This window comes from Pan paniscus, chromosome 23, assembly GCF_029289425.2.
Source record: "Pan paniscus chromosome 23, NHGRI_mPanPan1-v2.0_pri, whole genome shotgun sequence".
Classification (NCBI taxonomy): Eukaryota; Metazoa; Chordata; class Mammalia; order Primates; family Hominidae; genus Pan; species Pan paniscus.
Genome location: NC_085927.1, coordinates 27,344,783 through 27,366,990, shown reverse-complemented (window position 1 = coordinate 27,366,990; position 22,208 = coordinate 27,344,783). Strand labels below are relative to the sequence as shown.

Below are 22,208 nucleotides of genomic sequence, written 5' to 3'. Positions count from 1 at the left end.
GGGTCCCCCTGTGTTGTCCAGGCTCGTCTTGAACTCCTGGGCTGAAGTGATTCTCCTGCCTCGGCCTCCCAAAGGCATGAGCCACTGTCCCCAGCCCACATTTATTTATTTATTTATTTATTTATTCTTTTTTTTTGAGATGGAGTTTTGCTCTGTTGCCCAGGCTGGAGCGCAATGGCGAGGTCTCGGCTTACTGCAACCTCCACCTCCTGGGTTCAAGTGATACTCCTGCCTCACCCTCCTGAGTAGCTGGGATTACAGGCATGCACCACTACACCCAGCTAATTTTGTACTTTTAGTAGAGATGCGGTTTCACCAGGTTGGCCAGGCTGGTTGCGAACTCCTGACCTCGGGTGATCTTCCTGCCTTGGCCTCCCTAAGTGCTGGGATTACAGGCATGAGCCCTTGTGGCTGGCCAACCCACTTTTATTTTTTATAAAGAATCATTATGAATGCAGACATTCAAACACATTTGATGTATTTCAATCCACTGCAATTATTATCCTTATTGATGTATAAAATGTCCTATCTTTGGTTAGAAGGAGTCCCTTCAGATTGGCTCTTCAGACGTGTTGAAAGCATCCTAATCTTTAATAGATTCCTTGCTATCCAGAGTGACAGTGTTCCAGGCTTATCTTACACATTTCTGGCCTAGACCTGGAATCAGCACTCTCTCCAGGAAGGCTTGTTTTCTTTTAGTGGTATTTTGAGACAATCTTGGTGCTAGGGGTAAATATTGTAATTTTAAAACTTAAAAAAATTGCCCGGTGCAGTGGCTCACGCCTGTAATCCCAGCAGTTTGGGAGGCTGAGGTGTGTGGATCACCTGAGGTCAGGAGTTCGAGACCAGCCTGGCCAACATGGTGAAACCCTGTCTGTACTAAAAATACAAAAAATTAGCTGGGCTTCATGGCAGGAGCCTGTAATCCCAGCTACTTGGGAGTCTGAGGCAGGAGAATCGCTTGAACCTGGGAGGCGGAGGTTTCAGTGAGCTGAGATCGTGCCGTTGCACTCCAGCCTGGGCAACAAGAGCAAAACTCTGTCTCAAAAAAAAAAAGAAAAGAAAAAAAGAAAAAAAAAACCTTAAGAAAATTAACAGCTTTAGAGAGGTCTAATTTACATACTAAAATTCACCCATTTTAAGTGTACAATTCAATGATTTTTGTGTGTGTGTGTGTGTGAGAGACAAGATCTCACTCTTGATACCAAGGCTGGAGCATAATGGTGCTATCATGGCTCACTGCACCCTCAACCTCCTGGGATCAGGTGATCCTCCTGCCTCAGCTTCTTGAGTAGTTGAGACTACAGGCTTGTGCCACCACACCTGTTTAATTTTAAAAAAACTATTCGTAGAGATGGAGTCTCTATGTTTCCCAGACAGGTCTTGAACTCCTGGGCTCAAGTGATCCTCTTGCCTTGGCCTCCCAAAGTGCTGGGATTACAGGTGTGAGCCACTGTGCCTGGTCCAATTCAACGACTTTTAGTATATTTATGGAATTATGTAACCATCACCGAAATCTAGTTTTAGAACATTTTGTCATCCCAAGAAAGAAACTTGTGCCTATCAGAGTCACTTTTCAGTCTTATTCCCAGCCCTTGACAACCAGTAATCTGCTTTCTGTCCCTATATGAGGCTGTTCTGGACATTTCATATAAACTGAATCATGCAATGTGTGTTCTTTTGCATCTGGCTTCTTTCATGAAGCATTGTGTTGTTGAGGTTGGTCACTGTGGTAGTGTGCCTCAGAACTTCCTTTTGATTGTTGAGTAGCATTCCTTTGTATATCCCACATTTTAATCCCTTTGTCAGTAGATGGGCATTTGGGTTGTCTCCACCTTTTGATTCTTGTGAATGGTGTTGTGAATATTCACATACAAGTCTTTGTGTCGACATACATTTTTATTTTCCCTGGGTAGATACCTAGAAGTAAAGTTGCTGGGTTTAAAGCAGTTTTATTTTTAACATTTTAAGAAACTGACATACTATCTTCCAAAAAAGTGGCTCCACCATTTTATATTCCCACTGGCAGTGTATGAGGGTTTCGATTTCTCCACCTCCTCTCCAGCACTTGGCATTATCTGTCTTGATTGGTTGTATTCATTCTAGTGGGTGTAAAGCGACATCCCATTGTGGATTGATTTGCATTTTCCTAGTGACTGATGTTAAACACTTTTTAATGTGCTTATTGGACATTAATATATCATCTTTGGAGAAATGTCTATTCATGTTCTTTTCCCATTTTTAAGCTGGATTGTCTTTTAATATTGAGTTGTAAGAGTTCTTCTGGATATATCACTTATTAGACATATGATTTATAAATATTTTCTCTCATTCTGTGGGCTGTCTTTCCCTTTTTTGATTGTATCTTTTGATGTGCCAAAGTTTTAAATTTGGCTGATGTTCAATTTGCCATTTTTCATTTTCTCACTTTTCCCCTTTCCTCCTTTTCCAGGTCTCATTATTTAGCCCCAGCTGGTCTTGAACTGTGCTTTTGACATTGCATCTAAGACATCAGTGCCTTACACAAGATCACAAGGATTTACTCCTATGTTTTTTTCTAAGAGTTTTATAGTTTTAGTTTTTACGTTTAGGTCTGTGATCCATTTTCAGTTAATTTTTGTGTATGGTGTTAGGCAGAGACCCAAATTAATTTATTTGCACATGAATATCCAATTGCCCCACCACCATTTGTTGAAAAGACTATTCATGGTTGGACATAGTGGATCATACCTGTAATCCCAGCACTTTGGGAGACCAAGGCAGGAGTATTGCTTGAGTCCAGAAGTTTAAGATAAGCTTGGGCAACATGGTGAGACATGTGTCTCTACAAAATGAAAAACAACAAAAAAAGAAAAGACTATTCCTTTCCAAATGAAGTTTCTTGACCCCTTTGTCAAATCAATTGACTTTAAATGTAATGGTTTCTTTCCGGGATTTCAATTATTTTTCAGTTAATCAATTCATTTTTTTTCGAGACAGGGTCTTATTGTGTTGCCCAGTCTGGAGTGCAGTGGTGTGATCATAGCTCACTGCAGCCTCAAACTCCTGAGCTCAATTCATCCTCCTGCCTCAGTCTCTTAAGTAGCTGGGACGACAAGTGTGTGCCACCATACCTGGCTAATTTTTTTTTTTTCTTTTTGAGACAGAGTCTCCCTCCATCACCCAGGCTGGAGTGCAGTGGTGTGATCTCAGCTCACTGCAACCTCTGCCTCCCAGGTTCTAAGTGATTCTCCTGCCTCAGCCTCTGGAGTAGCTGGTGTTACAGGCACACACCACCACGCCTGGCTAATTTTGTATTTTTAGTAGAGACAGGGTTTTGCCATGTTGGCCAGGCTGGTCTCGAACTCCTGACCTCAGGTGATCCACCCACTTCAGCCTCCCAAAGTACTGGGATTACAGGCATGAGCCACCACACCCAGCCATAGTTTTAAATTAAATTTAATTTAATTTTCATAGTTACAGAGTCTTGTTATGTTGCCCAGGCTGGTGTCAAACTCCTAGTTTCAAGGGATCCTCTCTCCTTGGCCCTTTAAAGTTTTGGGATTACAGGCTTAAGACACCACACTTAGCTTTATTTTCTTTTACAGATACGTCTTCTCTCTCTTCCCCAGGTTGGAGCGTAGTAGCCAATCATAGCTCACTGCATTCTCAGATTCCTAGGCTCAAGAGATCCTCCCACCTCAGCTTCCTGACTAGATGGGACAGCAGGCCTATACCACCATGCCTGGCTAATCAAATTTGTCTTTAATTTTTATTTTTTTAGACAGGTCTCACTGTCTATGTTGCCCAAGCTGGTCTTGAATTCCTGACCTCAAAGGATCCCCCAACCTCAGCCTCCCAAAGTGCTGCAATTACAGGCATGAGTGCCCAGCCTGAGCTTTCAACTATATTCCAGTGACCTATACATCTGTCCTTAAGACAGTACCATACCCTCTTGATTACTTTGTAGCAAGTTTTGAAATTAGGAAGATAAGTCCTCCAATCTTGTTCTTCTTTTTCAGGATTATTTTGCTTATTCTGTGTCCTTTGCATTTCCATATGAATTTTAGGATCACCTTGTCAATTTCTGCAGAAAAGGTAGCTGGGATTTTGATAGGAATCAGGTTGATCCTGTAGACTAATTTGATGAGTACTGACAATAATATTTAGTATTCTGATCCATGAACATGGAATATCTTTCATTTATTTAGTTCTTTTTTAGTTTCTTCCCACAGTGAGTACTTTATTCTTTGGGATGCTATTGTGAATGGAATAATTTTCTGAATTTCATTTTTGGATTTTTCATTGCTAGTGTACAGAAATACAATTGATTTTTGTATGCTGATTTTGTGAACTTGCTGAACTAGTTCTAGTTTTGTTTTTTTTTTTAAACTGGATGCCTTAGGATTTTCTGTATACAAGATCATGACATTTGGGAGTAAGACAGTTTTACTTTTTCCTTTCTAATCTGGATCCTTTTATATACCAATCGCCTAATCGTCCTGGTCAGAACCAAGGCTGAATAGACCTGCTGAACATGGCCATCCTTGTCTTGTTCCCAATCTTAGGGGAAAGCATTCAGTCTTGCACCATTAAATCTGTTAACTGTTAGGTTTTCACAGATGCTTTTCATCATGTTGATGAAGTTCCCTCCTGTTTCTAGTTTGTTGAGGGTTTTTTTTCATGCATGGGTAGATAATTTTACTCTCATTTACAGAAAAGGAAACTGTCATTCAGGCAGTCTGCCTTCAAAGATCAAGCCCTGGATCACAGTGCTATCTCTACAGCACACTCTTCCATTTAATTTTCCCTCTGGCCCTCCTCTGAATTCTATCTTTCAGCTCACTTGGGAATGTTGGTGTTCTCCAGGAATCTCAGCTCTTTGCTCATGTGCTTCTCTCCTGAAGTGGGAGAATGGCTTCAGCTGTCACCTGCAAGCTGATGACTCCACACTCCCTATCTTCTTGCCCTCACTGAGTTCTGGTGTGGCCTCATGCTTCCAAGACTTTTCCACTCGGATATGTCAAGAAATCTCAAACCCATCCTGTCCTAGAATGCCCTGTTATCCCTCTCCACTCAAGAAGGCTCCTCTGACTCTATTTTCAATATTGGATGCTTCTGCCATTTGTCCTGTTCCAGCCTGAAACCTGGCCGTGATCCCACACGTTTCCCTCTCCTTGGCTCCTCCTCTCACCTTTTCTAATTGGTGGCCAAGTTCTACCTATGTTCTTTTTTCACCTGCACTGGTACTTCCTTGCTCCTGCCTCCAGTCTCATTCTCCTCAAATTCACCCTCCAGGTAACCAACAGAGTGATTTATCTGAATTACAGGTCCTCTGATACTTAGCCCTTCACCAGCTCCCTATTCCCACAGCATGGGAACCAAGGCCTTTTCTCTTCTGTTCCATTTCATACACTAGGAACTTCCACCAAAGACTGAAGTCACTAAATGCACTTTCTCATGTCAGTTTTAAGAGCTGTATGCTACTTGCATCATTTGGAGACATTAGAAATTATGTTACTAGTTCAACTTTACTGTCTTTTGCATGTCGTCTCATACCTCAGTGCTTCTTGTTTACTCTGTTGTCTTTTATTTTTTATTTTTTTAATTTTTATTTATTTATTTATTTATTTATTTATTTTTATTGATCATTCTTGGGTGTTTCTCAAAGAGGGAGATTTGGCAGGGTCATAGGACAATAGTGGAGGGAGGGTCAGCAGATAAACAAGTGAACAAAGGTCTCTGGTTTTCCTATGCAGAGGACCCTGCGGCCTTCCGCAGTGTTTGTGTCCCTGGGTACTTGAGATTAGGGAGTGGTGATGACTCTTAACGAGCATGCTGCCTTCAAGCATCTGTTTAACAAAGCACATCTTGCACCACCCTTAATCCATTTAACCCTGAGTGGACACAGCACATGTTTCAGAGAGCACAGGGTTGGGGGTAAGGTCACCGATCAACAGGATCACAAGGCAGAAGAATTTTTCTTAGTACAGAACAAAATGAAAAGTCTCCCGTGTCTACCTCTTTCTACACAGACATGGCAACCATCCGATTTCTCAATCCTTTCCCCGCCTTTCTATTCCACAAAACCGCCATTGTCATCATGGCCCGTTCTCAATGAGCTGCTGGGTACACCTCCCAGATGGGGTGGTGGCTGGGCAGAGGGGCTCCTCAATTCCCAGTAGGGGCGGCCGGGCAGAGGCGCCCCTCACCTCCCAGATGGGGCGGCTGGCCGGGCGGGGGGCTGACCCCCCCCACCTCCCTCCCGGACGGGGCGGCTGGCTGGGCGGGGGGCTCACACCCCCACTTCCCTCCTGGACGGGGCGGCTGGCCGGGTGGGGGGCTGAACCCCCCACCTCCCTCCCAGACGGGGCGGCTGGCCAGGCAGAGGGGCTCCTCACTTCCCAGTAGGGGTGGCCAGGCAGAGGCGCCCCTCACCTCCCGGATGGGGCGGCTGGCCGGGTGGGGGGCTGACCCCCCCCACCTCCCTCCCGGACGGGGCGGCTGGTCGGGCAGGGGGCTCACACCCCCACCTCCCTCCCGGACGGGGCGGCTGGCCAAGCTGGGGGCTGAACCCCCCACCTCCCTCCAGGACGGGGCGGCTGGCCGGGCGGGGGGCTGACCCCCCCACCTCCCTCCCGGACGGGGCGGCTGGCCGGGCAGAGGGGCTCCTCACTTCCCAGTAGGGGCGGCCGGGCAGAGGCGCCCCTCACCTCCCCGACGGGGCAGTTGGCCAGGCGGGGGGCTGACTCCCCCACCTCCCTCCCGGACAGGGCAGCTGGCCGGGCGGGGGGCTCACACCCCCACCTCCCTCCCGGATGGGGCGGCTGGCCGGGCGGGGGGCTGACCCCCCCACCTCCTTCCCAGACGGGGCGGCTGGCCGGGCAGAGGGGCTCCTCACGTCCCAGTAGGGGCGGCCGGGCAGAGGCGCCCCTCACCTCCCGGACGGGGCGGCTGGCCAGGCGGGGGGCTGACCCCCCCACCTCCCTCCTGGATGGGGCGGCTGGCCGGGCGGGGGGCTGACCCCCCCACTTCCCTCCCGGACGGGGCGGCTGGCCGGGTGGGGGGCTGATCCCCCCACCTCCCTCCCGGATGGGGTGGCTGCCGGGCAGAGACGCTCCTCACTTCCCAGACTGGGTGGCTGCCGGGCGGAGGGGCTCCTCACTTCTCATATGGGGCGGTTGCCAGGCGGAGGGTCTCCTCACTTCTCAGACGGAGCGGCTGGGCAGAGATGCTCCTCACCTCCCAGACGGGGTCGCGGCCGGGTAGAGGCGCTCCCCACATCCCAGATGGGGTGGCGGGGCAGAGGCGCTCCCCACATCTCAGATGATGGGCGGCCAGGCAGAGACGCGCCTCACTTCCTAGATGGGATGGCGGCCGGGCAGAGACGCTCCTCATTTTCCAGACTGGGTAGCCAGGCAGAGACGCTCCTCACTTTCCAGACTGGGCAGCCAGGCAGAGGGGCTCCTCACATCCCAGACGATGGGCGGCCAGGCAGAGACGCTCCTCACTTCCCAGACGGGGTGGCGGCTGGGCAGAGGCTGCAATCTCGGCACTTTGGGAGGCCAAGGCAGGCAGCTGGGAGGTGGAGGTTGTAGCGAGCCGAGATCACGCCACTGCACTCCAGCCTGGGCACCATTGAGCACTGAGTGAACCAGACTCCGTCTGCAATCCCGGCACCTCGGGAGGCCGAGGCTGGCGGATCACTCGCAGTTAGGAGCTGGAGACCAGCCCGGCCAACACAGCGAAACCCTGTCTCCACCAAAAAAATATGAAAACCAGTCAGGCGTGGCGGCGCGCGCCTGCAATCGCAGGCACTCGGCAGGCTGAGGCAGGAGAATCAGGCAGGGAGGCTGCAGTGAGCCGAGATGGCAGCAGTACAGTCCAGCTTTGGCTCGGCATCAGTGGGAGACGGTGGAAAGAGAGGGAGAGGGAGACCGTGGGGAGAGGGAGAGGGAGAGGGAGAGGGAGCGTCTTTTTTAAATATATTAAACTTATTTAAATAGAAACAGGGTTCTTGCTGTGTTGCTCAGGCTGGTCTCAAATTCCTGGGCTCAACTGATCATCCTGCCTCAGCCTCTCAAAGTGCTGGGATTACAGGTGTGAGGCACCAAGCCCAGCCCTGTCTTGTTTTGAGAGGTTCTTCCTCTTTCCACATCATCCCCTCTATTCCTTTACATCTTGAAAATGCCTACTCACTAGGCCCTCCTCTTTGAACCTCCTCCTAACTCTTGTAGAGTTAATTATGCCCTCCTCTGTGTTATTTCAGAACATTGCATGTGCTTGTAATATCGCATGGGCTGTCCTATAAGTATTTGTCATTTTCTTACTCTCCTGAGTTCAGCATTTATACTAGATTTATCTTAAACACTCTTATAAATTGCCAGCATATAGAAAGTGCTTAAGAAATATTTGTTGTAATCACCTGAATTAGGATTTATCTATGTCTCCTTGCTTTTAATAGATCATTTTCTAATTTGTCAGTTTAAATACATTTTTAAGAGAACACCCCATCCCTAAGCCAAATTGCTTCTTATGCAGAAATAAAAGCCACTACTATGAGTCTCCAAGCTTCCCCCTGCACAGCCACCCTAGGAGACATGGGGCAGGAGTACTGGGAACTGACCCCTTCCATCTGCCCTCACTTAGCTTCCTCGGGTACTTACATGGGGCTGTCACTGACTTTACATGCTGCTGCAGCTCCTTAGTCAGCTGGTCCTTGTCATGGGACAGAAACTGTGGGGTCAGGACAATCAATGCCTTCACCACCTGCAGAACGAGGGCAGAGGCTCATGATGAGTGTGAACCTATTACATAGCATAAAAAGTCAGTATTTATTGAATGAGTGGAAAAACAAGGTGACGTTGGACCCTACAGTAGTTTTGGAAAAGAAGAGGACCAGGTGCAAATGCCTGTACTTCCAATGTCCACTCCATGCCTTGAAAAGTTACTTGACCTCTCCTTAACCTCAGTTTCCTTCTCTGTGAAATGGGAATAATAAAGATTCCATTCCTCATTTGGTTTCTTTAAAGCTTCCATGAGATAATACATATAAAACATCCAGGTAGTTTACATTATTATCCCTGTCATCAGTACTTTCATCATTATTTTTACTATTATTATATATACCACCCTGTGCCTGTAACCCAATGGGTATTTGATAATTATTGACAATTTATTATTCATACATTAGTAGTGTTATCCCCATTTTATTGTACAAGGCCTTGCATATAGAAGGTGCTCAATAAACACTTTTTAATAAACAAATGCACGTATGTTCTTCAGCCACGTTGCTGAAATGCCATTCTGGCTCCACCCCTTAGTAGCTGTGTGATGTGGACAGATTACTTAACTTCCTTCTGCTCCTCTTTCCTCATCTACAAAGAGTAGAAGAGCTCTTAGATTATTCCATTTTGTGAGAGTTAAATTATTTGGCATGTATTAAGTGCTCACTAAATATAATCTGTCATCTTTATCTTCAGAGCCACAGAGAGGCCGCAGTGCCCCCAAGTCACTATACTGTGTAAGTGCACAGGCACACTATGCCCTCCTTCCCCCAAGGTTGCCCAGGTAAGGCCTGGAAGTTTCCCGGGCGTTTGCTTTCCTAGTGCCCATGTACAGACACAATGATCTCTGTGCCCTCCTCACTTCCCCTTGAATCGGGTCTGGGCTGCTCACCGTGGCTGACTCTGCCACCACTGGGTGGTCCACCAAAGCATGCTGCACCTCTGTAGGCCCAATGCTGTACCTGGAGGATGAAGGGTTCTGGGGTAGATGCCAGGGCTGGGGTGAACCAAGTCCTCAAATCTCCTGCTTTGGAGAGTCACAGCTTCCCTTGGCACAGAGGGCAGAGGTCATAGGGACCCAGAGACTCCTGATCTGTCTGTGCCACGGGCCCAAAATTTGAAGACCTGGACATTGTAGGTGCTCCCAGGGCTTCTCGCCTCACTGCCTTTATTGACAAAGAAGGGCGAATGCTTAGTTCCCTGGGCCCTTGGCCCATGCAGCTTCGCCAGACACGAAATCTCTTGGAAGCCTCAAACTTGGTCTTAAACATTTGTGCAAATTCTGCACACTATTTCCCATTGAATCAGCATGATTTTTGGCATTTATTAAATATATTCAAGGCATAAAACATGATGTTTTGATGTACATATACATAGTAGCACGATTACTACACTCAGGCTCTCATATATCCATTATCTCACATAATTACCTCTTTTTTTTCTTTTGTGGTAAGAGCATTTAAAATCTACTCTCTGCAAATTTCCAGTACATCACATTTCAGAAATTTAAAAAAAAATCACATCCATTTCTCTAAAATATCCAAGAGAAATTGTTACTGTAGTGTAATGTATCTTTTTAAAAAATCATGTAGGGGTTACAGACAGGGTCTCAGAGCCAGCCTGCCTCAGTTCAAATCTGGATTGCACCCTGTGCTATCTTTGAGACTTCAGGCAAATTTCTTCACTGGTCAGCCACCCAGTTTCCTCATCAGTAAAATAGGGGTAATAATTGCATCTCCCTTCCAGCATTGAGAGGTGAGTTATATAAAGCATTAAGAACAGTGCTTTCACATAGTAAGTACTCCAGGTTAGCTAAATAATTATAACAAATAATAGATTTATAATAATCTATCTTAATAGATTTGTTGTATTCATAGATTTATAATAGATTAATAATAATAAATAAAAAATAAACAATAGCTGAAGGTTAGTTGTTATTATTACTATGTTTGTTCTGTGACATCCTGTGCTGCATTAGAGGAGCACACACATGAAATAAGCTCCCTGAACCTTTGGGGACCAAGACAGAGTCTTCCTTCTCCATCTCATTCCAAGGCCCTTCTCTAAATTGCACAGTGTCTTATTATGTCTCCAAGACCCTCTTGAATTTCATTTTGATTGATTCTTCTGTATGCAGGGGTTAGGGAGGTGCACCAAAACCTGGGATCAGGGCATTGTAGACATGGCTCTATTCAAATTGGGCTGAGGGTCCTGTCACCAATGCACGAAAGACTGTCTGGGCAAGCAAGATCCCAGGAGGCATATGAGGATGACAACAGCCAGCCTGGCATCAGTCACACCTACCCAGAGGCATTGATAGTGTCATGACTCCTCCCCAGGAACCAGATGTTGCCCTCTTCATCCACAGTTGCTCTGTCCCCAGTGTCGCAGACTTTCCCACATTCCACTTCGGCTGTGTTCTCTGGGTTACCCTACAAAGGGGAGAGAGCTTCTTTGTTGAAGGCAGTGAATTTAGAGATGATGAGCCACAACCTCGGGTTCCAATCTGGGTTTCAATTCTGCCTCTGGTTCTACCTGGTACCTGGGCAAATTTTGCCATCTCTCTGAGTCTATTTTCATTACACGTAGGCACACGATGCATGCTACTGTTCTATGAGTGGTCGTGATTATACCAATTTCAATGACAAATTAAAAAATATCAATTCGCTTTTATGTGACACTATACTAGAATAAAATTTCTATTATAGTGTGAACTTTGTTCCCTGCTGTAAGCTCAGCATTCACACAGTGTCTGGACAGATGAGAGGGGTCAATAAACATTTGCTGAGTGAATTTTCTTCCCTAAATACTATCTCATTTGATCCTCACAGAGAGCCTATGAGGGTGGTATTTTTAAAGTTAACTTTTCATTTTAAGATAATTGTGGACTTGCATGCAGTTATAAAAAATAATACAGATTGATGCCCCTGTACTCTTTAGTAGTTTTCCATAGTGGCAACGTCTTGCAAACTATAGTTCAGTATCTCAGCCAGAATCCTGATGTTGATACAATCCACCAATCTTCAGATCTCCCATTTCACTTGTACTTGTGTGTGTGTATGGGTCTATTTATTTTTACGCAGTTTTATCACATATGTAGGTTTGTGCATTCACCAGCACATCAGGAAGATCTCTGATGTTGCTCTTTTATAACCATATCCACCTCCTTTTTCTTCTCTTTTCCTCTCCTCTCCCCATCCCTAACCCCTTGCTAACAACTACTCTGTTCTCTATTTTTATAATTTTGTTGTTTCAAGCGTGTTATATAAATATAATTTAATAGTGTACAACTGTTTGGGATTGTTGGTTTTTTTTTAGCATAATTCTCTAGAGACTCATCCAAGTTGTGTGCATCAATGGTTTGATCCTTTTTATTGCAGAACAGTATTCCATGTTGTGGGTGTACCTCAGTTTTTGTTTAACCATTTACCTACTGAAAGGCATCTCCAAGCCTTTCAAAACCTGGGTTGTCTCCAGGTTTTGGTTATTTTGAGTAAAGCTGCTATGTACATTTGCATACATGTTTTTGTGTGAAGCTGGCACTTTTTTGTAGCCCATTTTAAATAAGAAAAACTTCATGCTCAGAGAGGCACATTCACTTCCTCAAAGTCACTCAGCTGCTCACTGAGAGGGTTGGTATTTAAATTTAATTCTTGCTTCACAACCTATTCACTTGAACCATAAGCAATATCTCTTGTGGAACATGAAATGGTTTTAAGAGCTATCTGAAAAATCATTTTAAAAACATTGAATCACCTCCCTTTTTGGATTCACTTCCAATTGTTCTGAGTATATCAAGTTGACTCTCAGTCTAGTGCTGACATGCTTTGAACTCTCTGGAAGTCCCAAGAGGAAGATACACTTCAGGATCAGAGCTTTCAATGGGAATAGGATTTAGGTAGAATATGAGAAAATTGTTTGTTTTTTTAAAAAAACCTATAGTTATAATTGCCTTCTGTTTATGGCAAGTAATACTGTTTTCCACTTGTGATACTAGATCAACGTGAGTGCCTTTGTGGACTAAGTTGGTAGGCACAAGATTACATCAACAATATAAATGGAAGACTGTACATGAGTAGAGTTTTTTTTTTGTTTGTTTGTTGTTTTTTGAGACAGAGTCTCACTCTGTCACCCAGGCTGGAGTGCAGTGGTGAGATCTTGGTTCACTGAAACCTGGGTTCAATCCTGGGTTCAATCCTGGTTTCAAGTGATTCTCCTGCCCCAGCCTCCTGAGTAGCGGGGATTACAGGCGCATGCCACCACGCCTGGCTAATTTTTGTATTTTTAATAGCAATGGGGTTTCACCATGTTGGCCAGGCTGGTCTTGAGCCCTTGACCTCAGGTGATTCGCCCACCTTGGCCTCCCAAAGTGCTGGGATTATAGGTATAAGCCACCATAAGTTTTTGTATGCAGTTGAAGTTAAGTAGGTATTAATTCAAATTAGATTGTTACAACCATAGGATGTTGTATGTAATATTCATAGTAACTATGAAGAAAATATTTATAGAATATAAACAAAAGGAAATGAGAGGGGAACAAAATATGTCACTACAAAAAACAAACAAACAAAAAAACAGAATACTAAACATAGGCCAGTTGCAGTGGCTCACGCCTGTAATCCTAGCACTTTGGGAGGCCGAGGTGGGCAGATCACCAGAGGTTGAGAGTTTGAGATCAGCCTGGCTAACAGGTGAAACCCCGTTTCTACTAAATACATAAAATTAGCTGGGTATGGTACTGTGTACTCCCAGCTACATGGGAGGCTGAGGCAGGAGAATCACTTGAACGCAGGAGGCGGAGGTTGCAGTGAGCTGGGATCGTGCCACTGCACTCTAGCCTGGGTGACAGAGTGAGACTTGGTCTTGGGGAAAAAAAGAAACTAAACATAAAAGAAGGCAGTTATAAAGGAAATGAGGGCCAGAAAATATTAAGCCATACGAAAGACAAATAACAAAATGGCAGAGGTTCTTTCTTATCAATAGTTAAGTGGAGTAAACTCTCCAGTCCAAAGGCAGGAATTGGCTAAATGAATAATAAAACATGATCCAAATATGCACTGTCTACAAGAGCCTCATTTTAGATTTAAAGACATGAATAGGTTGAAAGTTAGAGGTTGCAAAATATATTCCCCACAAATAGTAACCAAAAGAGAGCTTGGGTTGTTATACTAATATCAGACAAAATAAACTTTATGTCAAAAACAATTGCAAAAGATAAAGAAGGATATTATATATTAACAGAAGGGTCAGTTCATCAAGGAAATATAATAATCATAAACATATATGCAATAAACTTCAGAGCTCCAAAATACATGAAGCAAACATTGACAGAATTTCAGGAAGAAATATACAGTTCTACAAAATAGTTGGAGACTTTAATACGGCACTTTTTTTTTTTTTTTGAGACAAAGTCTTGCTCTGTCATCCAGGCTGGAGTGCAATGGTGTCATCTTGGCTCACTGCAACCTCTGCCTCCCAGGTTCAAGTGATTCTCCTGCCTCAGCCTCCTAAGTAGCTGGGATTACAGGTGCCTGCCACCATGCCTGGCTATTTTTTTTGTATTTTTAGTAGAGATAGGGTTTTGCCTTGTTGGCCAGGCTGGTCTTGAACTCCTGATATCAGGTGATCCACCCACCTTGGCCTCCCAAAGCGCTAGGATTACAGGTGTGAGCCACTGAGCCCGGCTCTAATATGCCACTTTTAACAGTGAGTAGAAAAACTAGACTGAAGATCCCCAAGAAAATAAAGAACTTGAACAACATCATAAACCAATTGGACTTAGCAGACATATATAGAACACTCCATCCAACGGCAGAAGAACACACATTTTTCTCAAGTGCACATGGAACATTCTCAAGGATGGATCATATATTAGGCCAGAGGAGAAGAATTAATCAACTTTAAAAGAGAGAAATTATACAAGGCATATATTCAGTCATATGAAATGAATTAACAGAAGAAAACTTTTTAAAAAATCACAAAATTTTCTAATGTTTGAAAAATTAGACCAGGTGTGGTGGCTCACACCTGTAATCCCAGCACTTTGGGAGGCCGAGGCAGGCAGATCACTTGAGGTTGGGAGTTCGGGACCAGCCTGGCCAACATCGTGAAACCCTGTCTCTATTAAAAATACAAAAATTAGCTGGGCATGGTGGCAGGCACCTGTAATCCCAGCTACTTGGGAGGCTGAGGCAGGAGAATTGCTTGAACCTGGGAGTCAGAGGGAGGTTGCAGTGAGCAGAGATCGCACCACTGCCCTCCAGCCTGGGTGACAGAGTGATACCCTGTTTCAAAAAGAAAAAAAAAGAAAAAGAAAAATTAAACGACATACTCGTAACTAACCAATGGATCAAAAAAGAAATCACAAGGGAAGTTAGAAATTATCTTGAGATAAAAGAAATAAAAAACATAACATACCAAAACTTACAGATTGCAGCAAACACAGTGCTAAGAAAGTAATTTACACACATACTGTCTTAGCCCATTCAGGCTGCTGTAACTAAATGCCATAAACTGGGTGGGTTATAAACAACAGACATTATTAGAGTTCTGGAGGCTGGGAATTTAACATCAAGTCACCAACAAATTTGGTGTCTGGCAAGGGTTCATAGATAGCTGTCTTGTTGGGGCCTCGGCCGGGCACGGTGACTCACACCTGTAATCCCAGCACTTTGGGAGGCCGAGGTGAGTGGATCACCTGAGATCAGGAGTTTGAGACTGACCTGACCAATATGATGAAACCCCATGTCTACTAAAAATACAAAAATTAGCCGGCTGTGGTGGTGGGCACCTGTAGTCCCAGCTACTCCGTAGGCTGAGACAGAAGAATTGCTTGAACCCAGGAGGCGGAGGTTGCAGTGAGCTGAAATTGTGCTCAATTTTTGAGACTCCGTCTCAAAAAAATAAAAAAGAAAAACACTTTGGGAGGCTGAGGTGGGCGGATCACAAGGTAAGGAGATCGAGACCATCCTGGCTAACACGGTGAAACCCTGTCTCTACTAAAAATACAAAAAATTAGCCAGGTGTGGTGGCAGGTGCCTGTAGTCCCAGCTGCTTGGGAGGCTGAGACAGGAGAGTGGCATGAACCCGGGAGGCGGAGCTTGCAGTGAGCCGAGATAGAGCCACTGCACTCCAGCCTGGGTGACAGAGTGAGACTCCATCTCAAATAAATAAATAAATAAATAAATAAATAAATAAATAAATAAAATAAAATAAAAAGATACCTGTCTTATGGCCTCATATGGAGAATGGAACAAAGAAACTATTGGAGTCTCTATTTAAAGGGCACTAACATCACTAATCACCAAGGAAATGCAAATTAAAACCACAATGAGCTATGACCTTACTCCTGCAAGAATTGTTACAATTAAACAGTAAAAAGACAATAGATGTTGGCTTGAATGTAGTGAAGAGGGATCACTTTTACGCTGCTGGTGGGAATGTAAATTAGTACAACCAGTATGGAAAACAGTATGGAGAGTCCTTAAAGAACTAAAAGTAGAACTACCATTCTATCCAGCAATCCCATTACTGGGTATCTACCCAAAGGAAAAGAAGTAGTTATATGAAAAAGACACAAAGACACATGCACATGCATGTTTATAGCATAATTTGCAATTGCAAAGATATGGAAACAACTTAAGTGCCCATCAACCAATGAGTGGATACAGAAAATGTGGTATATATACACCATGGGATACTACTCAGCCATAAAAACTGATGAAATAACGTCTTTTGCAGCAACTTGGATGGAGCTAGAGGCCATTATTCTAAGTGAAGTAACTCCAGAATGGAAAACCAAATATCGTATGCTCTGTGACTTTACTTGATACCACTGAATTGTACACTCAAAAATGGTAAAAATAGTACATTTTATATTTTACATAAATAAGGAGACAAAACAAGTGTCAATGGAGGCATGCCAACATTTCATGGATACATAGGTATGGGTATATGTTAGGACATCTTTGGAAAAAAAATACGTTATACTCAATCAGAAAAAAAAAATTAGCTGCTGCAGTGGCTCAGGCTTGTAATCCCAGCACTTTCAGAGACTGAGGCAGGGGGACTGCTTGAGCCCGGGAGTTTGAAACCAGCCTGGGCAACATAGTGAGACCTTATCTCTACAAAAAATAAAAAATTAGCTGGGTGTGGTGGTGCACGCCTGGGTCCCAGCTACTTGTGAGGCTGAGGTGGGAGGATCACTTGAGCCCAGGAGGTCCAGGCTTCAGTGAGCTTTAAACACACTACTGCACTCTAGCCTGGGTGACAGAGCAAGACCCTGTCTAAAAAGAATAATAATAATAATTGCTTTGGACTACTCCCATTTCAGCTCAACCAGAATCTCTCTTTTTTTTTTAAATCAAGCCAAGAACTTCCAGTTTTTATTTTCTAAACATTACTTAACAAGAAAAACATTCAACCAAATTAAAAAGAATTAGGTTGGATTAATTTACCATAAAATAATCAACCATAAAATATCAGCCCTTCCATTTAGGGCCAGGGAGGCCAATAGTTCCTGTTTAAACAGCAGAATTGCACTATTGATATTTTTACCTATATTTGATGGCACAAAAACATAAAAGTCTTACAATGTCCACTGACATCCTTCTCTCCCTCCAGAGTAGAGTTCATATAATTGCATCTTAGGTACTCAGGCTTTTAAAAATCATCTTACATTTTGAAATATAATACAACTGCTCTGGTAACAAAAATATTTTAAAACAATTCTTATAGAAAACGAATACCTTAGATAATTGTGAAGAAAAACCTCATTGACAATTAAATGCTTTGTTACTGATGCATATTTTCTAATATGGGTGACCACAATGACACGCATAAAACGCAAAAAAAAACCAACAACATATGGGACTACATCAACGTGAAAAGTTTCTGCATAGCAAAGAAAACTACTTTCCAAATAAAAAAGCATCCTATAGATTACGCAAAAATTTCAGGCAATCATGTAATTCACGAGGAGTTGTCAACTAACGTGTACACAAAAAACACTACAAAGTAGAAAAAGAATCCAATCTAATATTTCACAAAGAACCTGAACGGACAATTCTGCACAGATATAAAATCGAACAACAGATAAGAGATAAGGTCCTCAAAATTAACTATTCATTAGAATACTGTAATTCAAAACCACACGCAGATAATCTCACAGTTATTGAATATTCCTAGAAAAAAATTTTAAAAATAAGAGGGGCTGGGAGCCGAGGCTCATGCCTGTAATCCCAGCACTTTGGGAGGCCGAGGCGGGCGGATCACCTGAGGTCAAGAGTTTCAGACCAGCCTGACAAATATCGTGAAACCCCGTCTCTACTAAAAATAAAAATACAAAAATTAGCCAGGCGTGGTGGCGGGCGCCTGTAGTCCCAGCTACACAGGAGGCTGAGACAGGAGAATTGCTTGAAACTGGGAGGTGGAGGTTGCAGTGAGCCGAGATGGCGCCACTGCACTCCAGCCTTGGAGACAGAGCGAGACTCCGTCTCAAAAAAACAAAAACATAGTGGTTTTGATTTGCATTTCTCTGATGGCCAGTGATGATGAGCATTTTTTCATGTGTTTTTTGGCTGCATAAATGTCTTCTTTTGAGAAGTGTCTGTTCATGTCCCTCGCCCACTTTTTGATGGGGTTGTTTGTTTTTTTCTTGTAAATTTGTTTGAGTTCATTGTAGATTCTGGATATTAGCCCTTTGTCAGATGAGTAGGTTGCAAAAATTTTCTCCCATGTGGTAGGTTGCCTGTTCACTCTGATGGTAGTTTCTTTTGCTGTGCAGAAGCTCTTTAGTTTAATTAGATCCCATTTGTCAATTTTGGCTTTTGTTGCCATTGCTTTTGGTGTTTTGGACATGAAGTCCTTGCCCACGCCTATGTCCTGAATGGTAATGCCTAGGTTTTCTTCTAGGGTTTTTATGGTTTTAGGTCTAACGTTTAAATCTTTAATCCATCTTGAATTGATTTTTGTATAAGGTGTAAGGAAGGGATCCAGTTTCAGCTTTCTACATATGGCTAGCCAGTTTTCCCAGCACCATTTATTAAATAGGGAATCCTTTCCCCATTGCTTGTTTTTCTCAGGTTTGTCAAAGATCAGATAGTTGTAGGTAAGTGGCATTATTTCTGAGGGCTCTGTTCTGTTCCATTGATCTATATCTCTGTTTTGGTACCAGTACCATGCTGTTTTGGTTACTGTAGCCTTGTAGTATAGTTTGAAGTCAGGTAGTGTGATGCCTCCAGCTTTGTTCTTTTGGCTTAGGATTGACTTGGCGATGCGGGCTCTTTTTTGGTTCCATATGAACTTTAAAGTAGTTTTTTCCAATTCTGTGAAGAAAGTCATTGGTAGCTTGATGGGGATGGCATTGAATCTGTAAATTACCTTGGGCAGTATGGCCATTTTCACGATATTGATTCTTCCTACCCATGAGCATGGAATGTTCTTCCATTTGTTTGTATCCTCTTTTATTTCCTTGCGCAGTGGTTTGTAGTTCTCCTTGAAGAGGTCCTTCACATCCCTTGTAAGTTGGATTCCTAGGTATTTTATTCTCTTTGAAGCAATTGTGAATGGGAGTTCACTCATGATTTGGCTCTCTGTTTGTCTGTTGTTGGTGTATAGGAATGCTTGAGATATCATCTCACACCAGTTAGAATGGCAATCATTAAAAAGTCAGGAAACAACAGGTGCTGGAGAGGATGTGGAGAAATAGGAACACTTTTACACTGTTGGTGGGACTGTAAACTAGTTCAACCATTGTGGAAGTCAGTGTGCCGATTCCTCAGGGATCTAGAACTAGAAATACCATTTGACCCAGCCATCCCATTACTGGGTATATACCCAAATGACTATAAATCATGCTGCTATAAAGACACATGCACACGTATGTTTATTGCGGCATTATTCACAATAGCAAAGACTTGGAACCAACCCAAATGTCCAACAATGATAGACTGGATCAAGAAAATGTGGCACATATACACCATGGAATACTATGCAGCCATAAAAAATGATGAGTTCATGTCCTTTGTAGGGACATGGATGAAATTGGAAACCATCATTCTCAGTAAACTATCGCAAGAACAAAAAACCAAACACTGCATATTCTCACTCATAGGTGGGAATTGAACAATGAGATCACATGGACACAGGAAGGGGAATAACACACTCTGGGGACTGTGGTGGGGAGGGGGGAGGGATAGCATTGGGAGATATACCTAATGCTAGATGACGAGTTAGTGGGTGCAGCGCACCAGCATGGCACATGTATACATATGTAACTAACCTGCACAATGTGCACTTGTACCCTAAAACTTAAAGTATAATAAAAAAAAAAAAACAAAAACAAAAACAAAAACAAATTGGAATGGGGGTTTGGTTTTGGAGAAAGGGGAGCTCATACACTGTAGGTGGAAATGAAAATTAGGGTACACACCATGGAAAACAGCTAAATAGCTGGAAACTCCTCAAAGAACTGAAACTACAGATGTCCCCTGCTCCAGCGAGGTCTCTTTCTAAAGGTGCCGAGGCATAAAAAATAACCCTAGGCCCCAGCTCAGAGGCCCGTGGGGCTCGGAGGGACCCAGTCCAGAGCTTCGCCGCCGGCTCTGGGACAGGGCGCTCCTATAGGCTGGACGCGGGTCGGACAGGGGCATAGCCTTCCCGGCGGGGGTGTGGACGCTGCCGAGGCCAGGATCCCACAACCGCCCCGACGCTGACGACTCGGGCCCCGACGCCCACTTAGAAGTCAGGGCCCGAAAGCAGGGAGCGGCCGAGAAGGAGTAGGGAGACCCAGAGGGTTCCCAGTGGGGTTCATCCCCCTCCACTTACCGCCGAGACCTGCCACCTCCTCCACCAACAAACGGAAGCCACATCTTCTCCGAGACTCGCTCTGACCACGCCGCCGATGCTGCCCGGGCCTCGCACGAAGCGCAGTCTCGGCTTCCGTCGGGGCCTGCATGCTGGCAGCCTCCCTGGCGCCAGGCTGAAGCACCACCCCCTCTTAAAGGGGCCGCAGCTTGGACTGGGCAGAAGCAGCTTCGGGTTGCACAGGCTGAGCGTCTGCCCAGCCCCGGGGTTGGACGAAAGGCCCCCAGTCTCTCATCCTCCCGGGCTCTAGGGCCCTAGAGGTCGCAGAAGCGCCTCCTGTGACCCCAGCCCCTAAATCGGCTCCCTTTGCCTGAGGAGCGCCCGGGACCTGCCCCTGCCCTCCTCGGGACCTCAGCTTCACCATCCGCAAAGAAAGCAGCCTGGCTGGAGCTCTGGGGTCCCTCAAGCTCGGCGCCTCAGGATCCAGGGTGGGCTCCCCTGCCCCTCTGCAGAGGGGGCCCAATAACCACGGAAAGCTGGGGGCTGGAGGGACAGTCCCGAGGGCAGCAGGGCGTCCTTGGCCTCACCGTCTACATTCGTCCTGTGGGAGCCCGGGGGCGTCGCTAGGGCCCAGACTCCTGCGGCCTCACCAGGGCTGCCTGGGTCACCGGGCTCCCCAGGAGGCAGGCAGGGGCCCTAGGGTCCAGCGCTGCCCCCACCTCAACTCCATTCTGCGTCAGCATCCGCGAGGCTGCGGACTGGACCCAGACCCACTCCTTCCCGGGGAGCGGGACCCGCATCGGTCTCTGTGACACCCACGGGAGGGGCCGTGCTGACCTCTCCCGGGGATCTGGGGGCGAGGTGGGGGAATCTCGGCCACCTCTTGAAGCTCGCTGAGCCCCCCACCCCAGAGAGCGCGCAGGAGCAAAGGAAAGGACGGAGAGCCCACGCATTTTCAATCTTTCATTTCCGTTTTTTCTTTTTTTCCCCCCTCCAAAATGAAAGACATGTGTAGCTTTGTCCCCTGTACACGATCCATTCCCCAGGGCCGCTGTGCGGATCCAGCCCGCTGGTTGCCTCTAGGGTCCGCATGCGGCCCGGGGCCTGCCCAGGTGAGGTCTGCGGCCGCCACAGCGCTGAGGTCCCGCCTGGCCGGGGAGCACGAGCCGCTGGGGATGCTGGCTGCGAGGCTCCCGGGAGGTGGAGCGGGAGGTTGCCCCAGGCCCTGGCTGCAGAGCTCTTGATGTCACGCCTGGCACCCTCCGTCCACCGCCTCGGGGCAGCGCTTCAGAGCCCCGGCAGAGGCAAGAAGTCGATCACTTCGTTCTTCATTCGTTGGAAAAATTTAAAAGCACATTATAATCCCTGGAACAACCACGTCAGAGATAGAGCAAAAAATTAAAATAGGATTGTAAATGACACACTGAAATAAGTTTATTTTTAAAATGGTAGTCAATGGAAAAACAGGATCAGAAGACAGGAGAGACAGGGAAAACAAATAAGTTATCTGACTGAAACAGAATTAGAAACTAACAACAGTAAGAAATATTGGACATCTGAAAATATGTGAAAATTTAACAACCCACCTCTAAATCATTGGATCAAAAAAAAATCACAAGATAAATTGGAAAATATTTT

At 45.1% G+C, this 22,208-nt stretch overlaps 1 long non-coding RNA gene across 1 annotated transcript; it reads right to left on the bottom strand.

The window, feature by feature from the left end:
• Positions 1-1,941: 1,941 nt before the first annotated feature.
• Positions 1,942-21,460, bottom strand: LOC100967745 (uncharacterized). Its single transcript, XR_004668601.3, has 3 exons — positions 20,592-21,460; positions 8,646-8,748; positions 1,942-7,731 (listed from the first exon to the last, which is right to left on the bottom strand). It is a non-coding gene; the product is annotated as an uncharacterized LOC100967745 (long non-coding RNA).
• Between the last annotated feature and the right edge of the window lie 748 nt (positions 21,461-22,208).